Genomic DNA, 12,136 nt, shown 5'->3' with positions numbered 1-12,136 from the left:
AATTGCTATTTCCGGTCCATGATGCTAGTCAGAGTATTTTGTCAGTGAGGGCCTTTATCCCTCACTTTTTAAATAGATGGCTTTTAATTTAGGCTGTCCTTCCCTTCCTCTACTCTTATGCACATATTTTGTAAACTTTTCTGAAAGATAAACTTGTGTACGGGCAGGGCGCCTCAGGCCCTTCCTATAAAGTGGTTAATGTCAACACAAGTGAGAAATATCTTAGGAACATATGCTATCTCAAAATGCCATATTCACGCCAAAAACAAACACACAGTTTACCAAAGCAATCAACCAGATAAAATCAAACAGAGCAAGAACACCCGCCAAATAAAAAATGCAGTGAAAGCATTTTTAGTATAGTTTTAGTCATAAATGTTGACAGTCTCTGACCCTGGCCTCTCTGCCAATGAGGGCGCTCAGACCCAGAGAGGGAGAGACTCATCCAACATCACAGTGAGAATTCTAAGGGCCAAATGTGAGTTTTGTGTTGACCGACTATGAAAATGTGGTACCCCACAAAATCACTAGTGTGGAAGGGATGAGAAGGCTGAGAGACAAAGGACCAAGCAGCCTCCTGCCATGTCTACTCACTCATTCCATCACTTAAAGATGTATGGAATTCTTACTATGTGTCAGATGCTGTGCCAGGTGCTGGGGAAAGAACTGAGAACAAGACAAAATCTCAGTCCTCAAAAGGCTTGCTCCCTGTTTTTCTAACATTGAGTCAAATTTCATCACTTACTCAGAACCAGGTCTTCAGATACACAGACATTCCTCTTCATGGATTCCAGGCTCTATAGGCCTAGCTCCTCCAAATATGCTCCCTACTTCTGCCTGAAATGCTTATCAGAATATTGATATTTCTGCATTATTGTACCATACATCTGCCCTTAAAATTAAGAAAGCTTATTTTGGAAAAATCATTCAAGCTACCAATTAATTTATAAATTATTTTGCATGATGCAAGATCATGCGTGGAAGGCACAAAGGCTTGGTAGTGTGAGTATAGGCCGAGGAGGGAAAAGTTAAGAGCAGGAGGGTGTAGGGGCCCTACGGCCTGCGCCAAGGTTGGTGAGTGTAGTGAGCTGCACCTGAGAAGAGAAGAGGATCATAAAGGCAGGCTGGGGGACCCAGCAGGAAATGGAACTTCAGTTACATGGTTCAAAAGCCCCTTAATGAAATGACTACTTACAGAGATGGGGATGGGAAAAGGAAAGCAATAAAAGATGTTGAGGCACCCAGACACCAGCAACAGCAGGAAGTCACTGTCACCTGTTATCCCAGGGAGGACGCAGTGTTACAGGAGCCCACTGAAAGTCAGAGTCACGAGAGAGAGACCACTGGGCAGGAGCTATGATAGTGGAGGGCACAGCCACTGTCAACTACAGTGACTCAGAGGAGGGAGGAAGATAAGAAATATACAGGTCCCCCTTCTTACACCCTCTAACCTCCTGCAGGAACTGCAAATTGGTCACATCCAACCAGAAGACAACTAGCCAGGACACCGGAGTGATGCAGTTCAGGGAAGCCAGCTTCCCACAGAAGTGGGTGAGAAGGGGAGAGAGGGGATTTGAGATGGTGGGTAAATGAAGAATGACACACAGCGAGGAAAAACAACTTCCAAATGCATGTGAAAGTATAGAATAGAAAACAACTCCCAATCTACTCACAGTCCAGATTTAATAATTGTTAGTATTTTATATTTGGTGGAATGGAATACAGGCACACTCGTTTTATTGTATTTTGCTTTACTGTGCTTCGTGAATACTGCATTTTTTTTACAAATTGAAGGTTTGTGGCAACCCTGTGTTAAGCAAGTCTATCGGCACCATTTTTCCAAGAGCATTTGCTCACTTCCTGTTTCTGTGTCACATTTTGGTAATCCTCACAAACTTTTCCATTATTATCACATTTGTTATGGTGATCTGTGATCAGTGACCTTCGATGTTACTATTGTAATTGTTTTGGGGCACCACGAACCATGCCCATGTAAGATGAATTGTGTGTGTGTTCTGACTGCTCCACCAACCAGCTGTTCCCTCGTCTCTCTCCCTCTGCTCTGGCCTCCTTATTCCCTGAGACACAACAATATTGAAATCAGGCCAATTAATAAGCCTACAGTGGTTTCTAAGTGTTCAAGTGAAAGGAAGAGTTGCACATCTCTCACTTTAAATCAAAAGGTAGAAATGATTAGGCTTAGTGAGGAAGGCATGTCAAAAGCCGAGGTAAGCCAAAAGCTAGACCTCTTGTGCCAAACAGTTAGCCAAATTCTGAATGCAAAAAAGAAGTTCTGGAAGGAAATTAAAGTGTTACTTCAGTGAACACACGAATGATAAGAAGGCAAAACAGCCTTATTGCGAATCTGGAGAAAGTTGAGTGGTCTGGATAAAAGATAAAACCAGCCACAATGTCCCCTTAAGACAAAGCCTGATCCAGAGCAAGGCCCTAACTCTCTTCAATTCTATGAAGGCTGAGAGAGGTGAGGAAGCATAGAAGAAAAGTGTGAAGAAGCAGAGGTTGGTTCATAAGGTTTAAGGAAAGAAGCCATCTCCATAACATAAAAGTGCAAGATGAAGCAGCAAGTGCTGATGTAGAAGCTACAGCAAGTTATCCAGGAGATCTAGCTAAGGTAATTAATGAAGGTGGCTACACTGAACAACAGATTTTCGATGTAGACAAAACAGCCTTCTGTTGGAAGAAGATGCCATCTAGGACTTTCATAGCTAGAGAGAAGAAGTCAATGCCTGGCTTCAAAGCTTCAAAGGACAGCCTGGCTCTCTTATTACGGGCTAATGCAGATGGTAATTTTAAGTCGAAGCCAATGCTCATTTACCATTCTGAAAATCCTAGGGCCCTTAAGAACTATGCTAAATCTACTCTGCTTGTGCTCTATAAAAGGAACAACAAAACCTGGATGATAGCACATCAGTTTACAACATGGTTTACTGAATATTTTAAGCCCACTGTTGAGACCTATTGCTCAGAAAAAAAGATTCCTTTCAAAATATTACTTCTCATTGACAATGTACCTGTTCACCAAAGAGCCCTGATGGAGATGGACCATGAGATTAATGTTTTCATGCCTGCTAACACAACATCCATTCTGAAGCCTATGGATCACAGAGTAATTTTGACTTACCAGTGTTATTATTTAAGAAATACATTTTGTAAGGCTATAGCTGCCATAGTAATTCCTTTGATAGATCTGGGCAAAGTCAGTTGAAAACCTGATGGAAAATATTCACCATTCTAGATGCCATTAAGAACAATCATGATTCATGGGAAGAGGCCAAAATATCAACATTAACAGGGAGTTGGAAGAAGTTGGTTACAATCCTCATGGATGGCTTTGAGGGGTTCAAGACTTCAGTTGAATAAGTAACTGTAGATGTAGTAGAAATAGCAAAAGAACTATTAGAATTAGAAGTGAAGCCTGAAGATGTGACTGAATTGCTGCAATCTCATGATAAAACTTTAGTGGATGAGGAGTTGCTTCTTATGGATGAGCAAAGAAAGTGGTTTCTTGAGCTACAGTCAACTCCTGGTGAAGAAGCTGGGAAGATTGTTGAAATGATAGCAAAGGATTTTGAATATGACATGAACTTAGTTGATAAAGCAGCAGCAGTATTTGAGAGGGTTGGCTCCAATTTTGAAAGAAGTTCTACTATGGGTAAAATGATATCAAACAGCATTGTATGCTATAGAGAAATCTTTTGTGAAAGGAAGAATTAATCGCTGCACAAACGTCACTGTTGTCTCATTTTAAGAAATTATCAGAGCCACGCCAACCTTCAGCAACCACCACCCTGATCAGCCAGCAGCCATCAACGTGGAGGCAAGACCCTCCGCCAGCAAAAAGATTACGACTCGCTGAAGGCTCAGATAGTTATGTATTTCTTAAACAATAAGGTTTGCATTTTTAGTGATAAAGTATTTTTAAATTAAGGTATGTACATTGTGTTTTTAGACATAATGCTATTGCACACTTAGACTACAGTCTGGTGTAAACATAATTTTTATATGCACTGGGAAACCAAAAACGTCGTGTGACTCACTTTATTGCAATATTTGCTTTATTGCGGTGGTCTGGAACTGAACCCTCAATATCTACAAGGTCTGCCTGTATACTTTATACTGCATTGTTTAAAAGAATCCAATTCCCTATATTAAATCTCTTACGGATTGAAAAACAGAGCAGTTTCTGCTTGTTGCACTGAATCTTATTGAAAGCCATGTTCTACACTAGTTATCCTCTTTCTATTTGAAGAAGTTGGAAAGCTAAAAGCTATATTTCTTAGGTTGCTTTGTAGGTAGGATTCTGGATGTGAATTATGCTCTGCCTTTAAAATGCACTTCCATGCAGTTTGGAAGGCAGGCATTAGGTGGCAACTATCTCCTTACTATGGGGGAGGAAGCAAGCTCTGCCAGATGCAAGTGTTGACAGTTGTTAGATTGCATGTTCCACTGTGGGGCCACCATCTTCCTGGGTGCAAGGAGCTGGTAGCAATGGCAGCAGTGGTAGCTGAAACATCTTCATATCACAGTGATGGTGTTAGGACCTTATATCTCAGTCTAGTGACGGCCTCCTGACTTTTACCCTTTGAACCATTCCATTGTTTAAAACAACCCAATTCCCTGTATTAAATCTCTTACTGATTGAAAAACTTGCAGCAGTTTCTGTTTGTTGCACCAAATCCTGACCCCTATACTAGGTCAGTTCACTTATGGAACTTAATTCAGTTCTGAAGAAGGATGCGAACTCTTAGAATTTATGTGAAAAGAGACGGAGGTTTGTTGAAACCCAAGAAGCATTGTTTGATCTTGAAATTTAAAAAAAAAAGGTGATGGGAGAATTAATTTCCAAATGATTAGACCGTATTAATAAAATGCTTACAGGGCCCCTCAGAAAAGGTATGTTCTGGAGATAAGAATGGATCAGTTGCAGAAGGGCAAGAATGGAACCCAGAAGGCTTAGGCTCAAGGAATGTGGTCTGGAGCACATTGGACTGCGTGGGCAGTAGTGAGAGTTGCTAAGTTGTATAGATTCTATGTAACATCACTGAACACGTTACCTTGCCCGCCTGAATCAATGATGAAAGTCATGTGATGAAAGTGTTTGCCTTGCATTGCTAACAGTGTGGACTTGCTAAGGCTGGTTTGACTGAGACACTCAAGGACCTTAAACTCACCCAGAGTAAAATGACCCATATGCTGGCTGACCCCAAGGGCAGCCTCCATAATTAAACTACATCAAACTGAAGCAGAACTCAGCATTGCCTTAAAATCATCATAAAGAATTTATTTGCACTAAAGCATTTGTGAACAATGAAGGTTTTACTGATGTTTTAACAGGAGAGACTGAAGATGTGATTTACATTGCATATGCTAGAACATTTCACTAGAAAAAAATTCCCTTTAGACTTCTCTTTTCCTAGGTCTTTCATTTGGCCAGTAGGCATAAAATTGGCTTCTCTCTCACTTACTAGGTGCAAGTTATAGTCTTGGCAAGTCTGTCGTAGGTACTGGTAGACAATTTTGGAGGTGGACAGAGGAGGGTTGGAGCAGCTATGACAGCAGTAGTTCCTGACATCAGATTAGGATGAGCTCTCCAATCATCTCCTCTAACTTCTTTAATATATGTAAGTAGATTTACAGGGTCATACCAAGACCTTTGTGAGTTTTTCTCTCCAGTTGTAAACTGAGATAATAGCATTTTGGTCTCAATTCTCTCTGATCTCCATTGTTTTCAGATTATCAGGAAACAATTTCCTGTCTCTTGACAATAAGAAAGTGGATAACTGCGGTTGCCTTTTTGTTTTAAACTACTTCAGTGGTTTTTGTAGGTAAGAAATCATATCGAGGCTTCAGCTCCAATAGTCCTGGAGACTCACAGTTCAACCTGTCAGCAGCCACAGGAAATAGCTTCCCCACATAACTGCCACATAAGTGCTTAAATAATATAGTGAAAAGTATCTGCTAAAAATGGAATTACATAAGCAATAGAGTATTGAGAGCTCCATTTGTAAGTGTCTGCCATGTTTTCACTTGTATTTTCTCACTTAATTCACTCAGCACACCTTAGGGTAAGTATTATTAGCCATATTTAACAGTTGAAGAATCTGGGGCTAAGAGAAGTTAATTCATTTGTCTGGGCCATAGAGCTAATAAATAGTGAAACAGAGTCAATCACTGGTCTGAGTTGGAAGTGTGTGTGTGTGTGTGTGTGTGTGTGTGTGTGTGTGTGTGTGTGTGTGTTGGTAGGGGGCAGGAAAGAGACAGAGCAATCACAGCCCCCTCCAGCACAGTCTTCAATAATGATCTCTTTTTCCAACAGCCAAAACTGAAGGGAAAATGTTAGTTTTACTCTGCAGTTGAGATTATGGTGAAAAGACAGAAGATGGAGCAGGGAAACAATTCTATGAAATGTGTAGAGAAAGTAGTCCATTTCAAGTAAATAATCACTTGAGCATAACCTTTAATTATTGCAAAATCAGTGCTTGTATATTGAAGACAATTAGGAAACACAAATAAAAATAAGGAAATGGAAACATGTGATTGATAGTTGATGCTCTTTGTTATGTTTTCAATACTTAACTATTGACATTTTATTGAACTATGTATTGAATATGAAGCCTGTTGACTAGTCTTGCAATTTTTTCTTTAAGTCTTCCTATTTCATTGCATTCCAATTCTTTATAAATTAACAAAGATAATAACAATGGGGACAAGAGGGGATAATTAGACTTAAGTATTGGGGAGTTTCCTAATGAGTAAACTGAGATGTTATATGTGCATCTGGCCAGAGAAGGCAATAAATGTTGTAAGTAAGAGGAAGAGAGACTAAATGGCATGTGCGAGGTCCTTCGGTCCATAAAGTGGAAGATCAGGAACTTGACCTTGGGTCCTCTGACTCCAGGGTCAGGGCTCTTTGCCCCACTGTGTAGTGTTTTGCTGCTGTTAGTTCTTTAAGTCTATGGCTACAAATGAGTGCTTGGTAATGATGAAAAGTGTTGAAATATGTTTTTGAGGGCGATTGTAAAACTGCCTTCCACATGTTGTAAAGACTGGATATATTTTTTTGGAGCTGGAGTAGTTTAGGGAAGTCTTACATGTTGGGTTGTGGCAGATAACAGGGGCTGTGGATCACGAGATTTCTCTCCGTCCCTTCTAAATCTTACAATCTGTTAAATGTGACACAAAACTCAACCCAGTAAGAAATCTGTTTCCTCACTGGGGGCTGAACAGATACTGTCTTCCCTTTGGCCCCACAAAAGAAACTACACAGCTTTAGGGAGTAGGTAACATTTTACAAGTGAAGATGTAGCTGAAAAGGAACATCTAGCTAAAAGATCGAATGATTTTGATGGTTGTTTCTCTTTAACAAAATTCACAGGGGACTGAGAAGCCACAGAATAAGAGAACTAAAAAAGTGATTCCAATCTAGACTAATGAGGGTTGTTTAGTATTTACTTCTGTCAGTACATTAATCATGTCTTACTATGTTTCACGCTAAAGTTATATTTTAAAAAAAGCCCTAATGATAACATTGATGCATTGTCCTTCCTTGTGAGTATAAAGACTTAATTTGATGAATAGAAGTTAAGAAAATGTTTAATCTTCCATTATTGTATAATGATTGAGATTCATCCATCTGCTCTACAATAATAATAATTTATCATGAATGAAAGCAAAGAGCATACTTACAAAATTATGGAGGCATATGACAGAAATTGGCTTCTTCCTAATTCAAAAATGTTGACCTTATCCCCCTTTTTTTTAACATCTTTATTGGAGTATAATTGCTTTACAGTGTTGTGTTAGTTTCTGCTGTATAACAAAGTGAATCAGCTATATGTATACATATGGGAGGGGGAAGGGTAAGCTGGGACGAAGTGAGAGAGTAGCATTGACATATATACACTACCAAATGTAAAACAGCTAGCTAGTGGGAAGCAGCTGCATCGTATGGGGAGATCAGCTCGGTGCTTTGTGACCACCTAGAGGGGTGGGATAGGGAGGGTGGGAAGGAGATGCAAGACCTTACCCCCTATTAACTGACCTATGCTTTTATCTTTAAGATTATTCATTATATTCCAGATTTCCCCCACCTACACCTTTCAATGTTCTCATTAATTCTTCTTGGAGGGACCGGAAAATAGAAGAGGACAGAGACTTGTAAACATCTCAAGCACTAAATTTTCTCATTTCTGTCTATTGAGCAGCCCTGTAGCAATTTATCTATTTCCTTTATTTTCCATTTAGTGTCCTTGAACATTTTATAAAGAAAATTTGAATGTTGGTTTTCCTATCCAGCTAACCTTGATATGATATTTTGAATTAGGGGTAAATTTTTTGCATTTGGGGTTGCCTACAGAGAAGATGTGAGTGTGTAGTTGGGGTAAGTCAAGGTAGTACACTGGGTTTTCATTATGCAATATATTCTTCAAGTTTTCATTTTAACCTTGAGAGAGCACACAGGAGAGTGAGAAAGTGGACAGTCCTACAGAACTATTTGGGCAACTTTAGTGTCTCTACAGAGAGGGAATTCTTTCATGAGCTTAAGCAGGAACCAAGAGATGGAAAGGTATGATAGAGTTATTAATGATCTGGGTGGAGGAACAAACAGTCCCTTAGTGAATTTGCTAATGAAATTAGATGGAGAGGTGTCAGGACATACCTGGGGAGAGAGGAAATACCTGGGAGGAATGAGATCTATTGGCAGAGGAGTGATTCTGTCTAGACATTGATGATTTAATTTAGCTTAGAAATAACTTTCAGTTCTATGAACAAGTGGACTCGAGGTTAGAAAGAATTTATTAGGAAAAAAAAAAATGCTTTTCCTGAAATCCAAGCTACTCCAGGATTGGATGATGAAAGGTGTCAATGGTCATAAAGAAGTCTATATGGCAATGTAATTTGAGGAAAAGGCCAGCTGACCTGCTGGCTAAGTTATGAGAGCCATAAAAGAGGGCATGTGTGCCCAAAGTTCAGGGAATTAAAAAAAATTCAAACACGCAAAATGTTCAGGTAATTTAAAAAACCCATATTCATGTGCCTATCATGGTAATATTTGCTGTATTTGTTTTAGATCTATTTTTTAAGTCATATGTTTTAACAGATGCAGTTAAAATCTCTTTTTGTTCTTTTTTGATTAGGTTCCCCTCTTCAGAGATACCATTCTTGTGAAATCAGTGTCTATCCTTCCCCTCTGCATTTTTATCCTCTTACTGGGTGTGCACATACCTGGAGAGAGTCTTAGCTTCCACATAAATAACATCACACTGTACACACACCCTTCAGCAACTTGCTTTTTACATTCAGCATTGTTTCCAACATTTATTCGTGTTGATACACACAGCTCAGTTTATTTAAACTGCCGTATGGTATATTGTATGAATGTATCACAATTTATTTGTCTGTCTCCCTATTGATGAATTAGGTTGTTTCCAGTATTTGGCTGTTAAAACCAATCTGCAGTGAACGTATTTCTGCATGTCTCCTCGGGCATTTATGTGAGATTCTTTCCTAAGCTATATCTGTTAGTAGTGGAATATGTGGATCATAAGTATGTAAATATTTGAGTTTTCGAGATATTGCCAAACTGCTCTCCAAAATGTTTCAGCTGCCTTTTACTCCGAACAGTGGCATACTGCCATTTTGCCACATCTTCCACTTTTAAACTTTTTTGTCAGTTGATATAGTTCTGTAAGATTTTTAATATCAGAGGAGGCCTGAGTGGCCTCTCAAGGTCCTTTTAGGTCTAAGAATCTATTCCCAACACACAGAATTATATCCCACTGTGTTTCTTAATGAAATTGCTGTTTAACTAGTGATTGACTTAAATTGTAGCCTAGTATTGTGCCCATCTCAGACTTTTGAATGCTGATGTCCCTGAAATTTCTGGTGTTGCAAAAATATGAAATTATCATTGCCAAATTTTAATGCCAGGTATACTCAGGGAATTCATACTAGAGTAGATACGAGTAACTCCTGCCACGTGGGCCAAGAAATACATATGCCATCTAGTTTGTGCAAGACAAAACATGTCTTTTGTGGGACCCCTGGACTGCTGCTAAGGGACTTTGGGGAAGGTAAGGAACCAGCCCCACGCTCTTTACTTTCTGGGAGTATAATGGGCTCTGGCAGCCTTCTCTTCCCGTCCTAAATCTAATCATCTTACCCATCTCTCCATGGCAAAGAGGGAATTTCAAGGGCCTCACAGACTTGGAACAGACCGCAAACCTGGCAACCTACCACACGAATGCAACGACTTCTTTATTCATTCCTTCCAGGACGGAGAGTAGTGCTCTAAGAAGTGACGTCTTGAAGAAAGATGAGTCTCCGTGAGCCGCAGTAAACTTGAGGAAAGATAGTGAACTTGAGAAGGCAGACCTGAGGTTAAATCAACACATTTATTTTATCAAACAGCTAGCAAAACTGCTGTTTTGCAACTAGAAAAGATCTGTTTTGACTGACTTAATGAATTAGTATCTAGTAATGTATATTTATTGTAATAGAAGACTGCAGTCATATGAAAAATAAAGAAGTAACAAAGCACACAAGAGTTAGGTCAAAATAACCAGAAGAGCTCCCACGGGAGGTTGAGTTATAGAATCCCCAGCCCCTGTGGCTCTTCCCAGGTGGTTTAGTGGGAGCAACCTGCCAGGAGAGCTTTCCTTCCCTGTACTTCTCTGGTAAATTATCGAGCTGAAATAAAAGTTGCTAAATGAAAATGAGTAAAAGAGTGGGGCTGGAGAAACTTAGAGGTAGATGAACTAACAGAGGGCACATTATCTCCAAGTAGCCTCACTTTTTAACACCTTTCTAGATAAGCTCAGCTGAGAACTAGGAATGTTTGTTCAGGGTCAGGACAGGCTTTGGAACTTAGAAGGCTCCTTGCTTCAGAACGCGGAGACAAGGTGACCACTGGTCCAGAGCAGTTGGAAGGTGGCGGCTCACGGAGACTCATTTTATGTCTTTTAAGTCTCTCATAAACTTAGAGAGCTTGCTTCCTCTCTCCATCTCACACTCATAGAACTACTTTAAAACTTATGTTTATTTAAATTATAGCCAGTGTTTAAACAGCATTTTGCATATGCCTGGAAATTTATGTATATGAACTCCTTTAACTCTCACAACAATCACTATATCTATTTTGCTGATGGGGAAACTGAGGCACAGATCAGTTGAAAAACTGAAGTTCATACAACTAGTCGGCAGCAGACCTGGGATTTGAAACCAGAGCTGAAGTCTGTTCTCAACCACTGCATTATACTGCCCCTCATTTAAAGCATTGTTTACTGCCTTTTCCCAGCTTTTATACAAATAAAAAGCATGCAGATGTGCATCTGCATTTCAACTTAAGTGACCATTCCCACTTGGTTCCATTATCTTTTAACCATTTTAATAAACCAACTCCTCAAACAGAAAAATCAGGTTAAAAAAAGTCTGTCATATCCTGTTTACTTTAACAGACAAAATACAATTTCAGCAATGCTCTTTTGATGTAAACATAAAAACATTGAAAGCATGAGTAAACTATCAGGCCAACCAAATAGTAATTATTTTGACATTAAACAAGATATCCATCTGCTTTCCCGAGTAAATAATCTCTGACAACATCTAAAAGACAACAAGACCACGGAGCATTCAGGGCACTAATGTATGCACTACATGGGGATAAAAGCAGCAAATGCCGGTGGATCAAAGGGGGGGGGAATGAGCAATGAGTAATGTAACACTCATCTCCACTTAAACAGCCATCTCCATGATGTGATGCAGAGCTGTCGAACCCACTTTCTTTAGCAGCTGGAAGAAGAGAAGCAGTATTTCTGGGAGACGGAGAATCAGGGAGGAGGAGGAGGGCAGAGATGGCTGGGGCAGAGCAGAGAAGGGGAAATAAAGACGAGAACAGAGGAGGCCATCTTTTTGTTCTGGCTCCTACTCTGCGCAGCGGAATGGGTGAGGATCCACCCATCTCGCCCCACTCCAGCGTGATGGCACTTGCTATCCTTCACCATAACTTAAGGGCGCCTGTGCTCTGGAGCAGTGGTGTCTAAATTTGGGGAGTCTTTGAGAATGTGAAGAAAATATTAGAGTGTCTACAGAGAAAGATGCATAACTGTAAATGCAA

Source organism: Balaenoptera borealis (assembly GCF_965194805.1).
Source record: "Balaenoptera borealis genome assembly, chromosome: 6".
Taxonomy (NCBI): Eukaryota; Metazoa; Chordata; class Mammalia; order Artiodactyla; family Balaenopteridae; genus Balaenoptera; species Balaenoptera borealis.
The sequence above is the reverse complement of the archived record's forward strand: the minus strand, read 5'-3'. Positions refer to the sequence as shown.